The 5,880-nt window shown below is 37.8% G+C and overlaps 1 pseudogene; it reads right to left on the bottom strand.

Moving 5' to 3' along the window:
- Positions 1-505: 505 nt before the first annotated feature.
- On the bottom strand, positions 506-599 carry LOC121824578 (U6 spliceosomal RNA; annotated as a pseudogene).
- Between the last annotated feature and the right edge of the window lie 5,281 nt (positions 600-5,880).

The raw sequence follows: 5,880 nt of genomic DNA, 5'->3' as shown, positions 1-5,880 counted from the left end.
TGAGGCTCAGTTTTCTGCAAACTATAAACTATCTCTACTATTATGAGGGTGTAGTAAGAATCTATGATCTAGAGAATTTGCTACAATGTACCATCATGACATTGTTCTTTTGATGGAGACAAAATTTTATTTCTTTCTTCCTCAATTTTAGTGTCTCATATCATTATGTCTTCCTAAACCAGTTCTCCAGGAATCTGTATAGCACAAGAAACTCAGGTTTCCCATTGTCTAACAGCTCTCTTTGAAATTTTTATCCCAAAAGAATACTTGTAAAAATAAATCAAATAAAATCCCATCAACTGGACAATTACAACTAAATAGAGAATTCAAAAGGTCTTTGTTCCCAAGGAACTCAAAATTGAAAACAGTTCACAAATTCACATATAAAGAAAAGTAGTAGAAGGCATTTAATGCCACTCAAAGAAAGCAGAAATATCAAGAAACAGTTTTAAAATCTCATAAGATGGAGTAGTTGAGTGGCTGAGACCTGAGTTGTGACTTCTGGGAAGGTTAGGGTTCTTTGTAAAATCTGCGCAGGGGCCATGCTAATCTTCTCTGTATCGTTCCAATTTTAGTATATGTGCTGCCGAAGCGAGCACTTTTTTTTTTTTTTTTTTTTTTTTTTTTTTTTTTTTTTTTTTTTTGGTTTTTCGAGACAGGGTTTCTCTGTGTAGCTTTGCGCCTTTCCTGGAACTCACTTGGTAGCCCAGGCTGGCCTCGAACTCACAGAGATCCGCCTGCCTCTGCCTCCCAAGTGCTGGGATTAAAGGCGTAAAATCTGCAAGCTTATGAGAGAATGTGGTGTGAAGATATATATCCTTTTAACTGTATTTCGCCCCTCCCACGAACACTTTCACGTAGTAGGTCCTACACTGAAGACTGAGAGGTTTGTATATGAGCTTAGAAATTGTCATTAGGTGAGGGAGTTGAGGAAAGCAGAGAAACAATGGCAAGCAGAGAGATCACTAATATAGTAGGACTCTCTGCAAAAAGGAATAACAGAGGGAGAGGGAGAGAGAAAGAGAGGGAGTGCTCAGAAAGCAGGAACCAAATGACCCACAACAACAAAGTTTTAGAAGTGTCTTAAAAATAAGTCATGCTAATTTAATATAACAATATTATGCTTTTAGAGTTAAGAGACATAACATATGGCAATAAGAAGCTTGTTGCCAAAGGATAGGGAAAGCCTGGCCATTCCCTAAACTATCACTAGAGGGGGTGGTTGCATGCAGATAAGGTTCAGGTCCTGGGCCATTATCACATCCTCTTGCAGTGAAGACTTCCTACCTCTACTAGCAGTAACAGTTTTTTTTTGTTGTTGTTGTTGCCATGGGAATCCCTAAACAAGGGGTAAATATGTCTACAATAGCCACAGACAATTTTATTTTTCATCCTTTTTTAGTGCATGGCAGCCTCAGAGCAGTCCATCTGCAGTTTGATGCTGCTCATTGGCCTGTTAAGTCTGGGGAAGCACAAGTCATCTATTATTGCTAAATGGTATCACAGCACACAGCTCTGTTCACACACTGTGGTGCATTGTAAGGTCTCTGCTCTGTGGAGAGAGAGAGAGAGAGAGAGAGAGAGAGAGAGAGAGAGAGAGAGAGAGAGAGAGAGAGAGAAAGAAAAAAAACTGGTTTTGCCCCTCCCCCTTTTCCCTCTTCCAACTACAGCTGAATCTAAATGTGGATACCTCATGAATCTTTCTTTATCAGCCTAGTAGACACTCATGCTTAAATGTCAAGAATACCAATTTAATTGAGTGTAAAGACACTGACAGAAAGAATCATTAGATTTACTTTTTGGGGCTCAAAGGTAACTGTGTATGAGTTACCTGCATATACCTGAAATAATTGGGTTTTCTAAAATGTGTAACTTTAAATGAAAACTATGATTAAACCTCAATGTCAGTGATGTAAATTAGAATGTATCCAAACTGTTCAGTTTGTAGGGGACAGAACTCTAAACCACAGTAAGAGTCCTAGCCAGGGATGTTAAATGAGCAGAAAATAGGAAGGCTATTGCTAGTAGCAAGTGACTCTGTCTCCTTTTTTACTCCTATAGTTGTATATGTAATTTACTATATAATTAGCAGCTAGTGGGCTGAATAATGGCTCCCTGGTAGGGCATGTGCCTAACTTGTAGAGCACTTGAGAGCATTAAAGGAAACAAGCAATAACTACAGGAAAAATTGCAGAGGTAAACCTCTGTATTTGAGATGTCTACAGTCAAGGGAACATTGACTCCTTGAAAGCTGGTCCTAGTCCAGTGGGCAACCAGGAAGATGGATAGAATAATAAAGATCCCCAATTCAATTAGATCTCTGCTACACCAGCCCCCTTCTCATACTTAACAAATGAAGGAAGGTCTTTCTCGAAAAACTAGTAGGAAGAGGACCAGGACTTGAGACACAGTTCTGTGAGGTCAGAAACAAAGTCTGTTGGTTCATCATTTATCTTTGCATATGTGCACATGATAGATATTCAATATATAGGTGTTCTGCAAGTGAGAATATATGGATGATAGAAAATAAATGGATGATGGAATAATGCCATGACAGATAAAGTCTCAGGGTCCTTAGTGGAAATGTTCAAAATGAAAGATGCTGAACGCTTACTGTATCTTAGGGCAGCATATCTGGATGAAAAATACATTCATTCTTTAACTTAATCTTCCAGATTTTACCTTTCATTGAGCTACAGTTAGATTTATCACTCTAGACATCAGAATATTTCAATCATAATGCAAATAAATACTGTAGGGCAGTAAGAAACCATGTGTAAATTCTTCGGAAGAATAAAAGAAATGAAATAACTGGCTGTGAATCCCCTGAGAGTCCTGAAATGACATCTTTTGCGGAGAAATGTACATCATAATCTGGGTTCCTGGTACCTAGGAAGTATCGTAGTTTCTGTCTGGTTTTTCCCAGGGGACAGTTCCTTGGGAATTTTAAAGATGTAAAATCTGAATAGTGTAGGGATGCTTGAGTTGTGAGCCATGATAACGCAAGCCTCAATGATGCTGCTAGGATGCTGCTGGTCAGTCTTGGCTTCTTCTCACTCGGGCCTCAGGGTGTCTGCTTAACTGGAAACACATTCTGCAGTTGCAGCCAAAGAGGGGCGACCTTTTCCCAAATGGTTCTTGTTTCGTGATTCAGCATGTGAGTCATTAGGTTAATAACAATTTCCTGTCTGTCCCAGACAACCCTTGGGAAAATTGGATCTTCTGATTTGGAGAGGAATCCTTGGCCCAGTTGTTAAGGGTATTGTGAGAAGTGAAGGCTCTTGAGACTTCCTGTATTTTACAGAGCTGTGGAAGAATGGTAGAGTTACATAAAATAAGACAGCCGAACACAACACCACATTGCCTGTTAGTTATCATGGTAACGGATGGTTTTAAAATGTGGGCAGAACCTCATGCTATTATACTGTGGCATGGCTTGGGTGTCACAAACAAATTTAATAATTTTTTTGTTTAAGTTAATTAATTAAATTTTGAGATAAAATTTCATTGTCACTGTAATGCTATTAAGTCACACCTTGCTGCTGCCAACATGGGAGCATGTTCTCTATAAAGAGATATTTTTCACCTTACGTCTGTCAGTCTTGGCCCTTCCTCCTTTATCCATGGTATAGGAAGGAAGGCCCATGTCAGTTGCCCATTCTTAATCTTTGACATATTAACTATGAGAACTTTAAAAACAAAATTATGTTCACCATAAATTACCCAAGTCTCAGGTAGACCGAGACAAATTTGCTGCTGTGAGGACCAGCTTTCAGCAGCCGAGGAGTTGAGGGGAAGCCACAGAATCAGGGATCTAATAACTCAATTTTACTTTTCTATCTGAGGGTGTAAAACTTAATTGCCTGGGGCTGGCCAGTGGGGTGAAACTTTACTCTCTGTGGCCTGCAAAAAGGGGAACACACACACACACACACACACACACACACACACACACACACACACACACACCTTTAGGGTCTTTCTATCATCTATCTCTCTCATCTCTTTATTTCTTTTCTTATCTCTATCCAGATGTATCCCTTCTGTATAGTCTTAATTTTTCCCTTACAGTTAATATACTCTAGCAAAATCTTTGAGGTGATATAAAAATTACAACGTGGTTACATTCCATTTTTACATTACATTGTAATCATTAAATGTAAATCATGAATACAAGTAAAAAACACAATGTTTTCATGTTCCTTACATGATTAAACATTTTACATATTATAGGCAAAAAACAATTATCTCCAAGAACCCACATACATACATTCATGTCCAAGAAACTTGTTAGAAATTAACAAATTGTAAGCAAGCAAGGTATTTTTCTCATCCGGTTCTTTTACTGGCAGACTGTATTTTTTTTGGTTACAAGAAAAGGATAAATTTCTTTATTATTTATCTTAAAAGGTAATCTTATTAAAAAATCTTGAAATAATCACAAATCTAAACTTTTATATATAAAAACCAATCAGTGAGCTCTACTCTAAATCCTTAGGGTGCATAACCACTCATCAACAGTTTTTATATTGGGAAGCTGAGTACAGAAATGGGTACAAGGAATTAATCGTCACCTTTGATCATGATCCCATCCCAGCAAGAAAAGTACATCAGCTAGCAATAGCCAATTGCTGTTGTTTTGTTTCCAGACTCCAACGAGACCCACACTCAACTTTTGGAAGTGTGCCTTTCCAAGCTTTAAATTGTTTCTCAAGATTTTCCACCCCAAGGCCATTAGCAAAACATCTTAACCTAACCTTAAGTCATTATTTTAAAAAACTTTGTTTTAGCTATGATTCACACCAAAACCTGTGAATATATCTCCCAACATTAAGATTAAAAGAACTTGGCTACTATAGCTTCTGGGACTGAATTTTTTTCTTTAATCATTAACCTAAGTCACAGTCTATATTTTTCCTCTACAGAAGCCCATAAGTCTTAGCTGTGTGACATTTCCATATTCCTATAATCTATCCTCTGCAGCCCCTGCTTTATCAGGGCAGGGGCAACAACATATCCTGTTTTTGCCTACTTTAATTTTCCCACTAAATTAATCTCTATCATAATACCTTACTTTATTTATTAAAAAACCACAATCATCAAAATTCTATTTGAGCTAACACTATTGGATAAGATCATTGCTTCAGTTAAACAGCACAGCATAAGAGGAAGTCATCTTCTTAATAATCCACAAATAAAAATGCCTAGTAGAAAGGGATATTTTCATGAGATAATCACACTACATTAAAGGCAGTGGGGGATATCCCCACACACACACATACAACCATTTACATCATGCCAGATACCAGAGAAAAAACAGCAGTGGCAAGATACATTCTAGAGCCAAAGACTCCCAGGGTCCTTGACTATCTGAGATTTATCCATCAGTGCTTTGCTTCCTGATGGGCTGATCTCCCAGAACTCAACTGCCACCTACTGTTGGCCACCAGTATCTCCCCCTTTTTGTGTTTATTAAATGAAACCGATGAATCTCTCTTTAGCTAGAATGTAACTGTGGACCTTCAACATGGCCACTGGCAAGAAGTAAAATCCGGTCATTCGTTCTTATATGCGAAAGACTTTGATTGCTTCTCTATATCTACCTTATGGTTTCTTTGTGTATTAAACATATGACTGATGTAGAATAGATGCATCGAAATTTCAGGGGTAATAATTCAGAGCATTAACTAATTCCAATCTTCTACATACACAGGGATGGGCACTTCAGCTAGCCTTAAGAGGATGTGTGCAAAATATTTTGTTGATCATGTCTACATAGGTTATTCTTATCAGAATAGAGCTATGAATATTGTTAGCTCAGTTGGATAAAATGGTATGTTATTCCTTCATACAAAAGTGGATTTTGACAGCTCTGCTAAT

This window comes from Peromyscus maniculatus, chromosome 20 (assembly GCF_049852395.1).
Source record: "Peromyscus maniculatus bairdii isolate BWxNUB_F1_BW_parent chromosome 20, HU_Pman_BW_mat_3.1, whole genome shotgun sequence".
Classification (NCBI taxonomy): Eukaryota; Metazoa; Chordata; class Mammalia; order Rodentia; family Cricetidae; genus Peromyscus; species Peromyscus maniculatus.
Note: the sequence above shows the minus strand (reverse complement) of the source record. Positions and strands in the feature narration are given on the sequence as shown.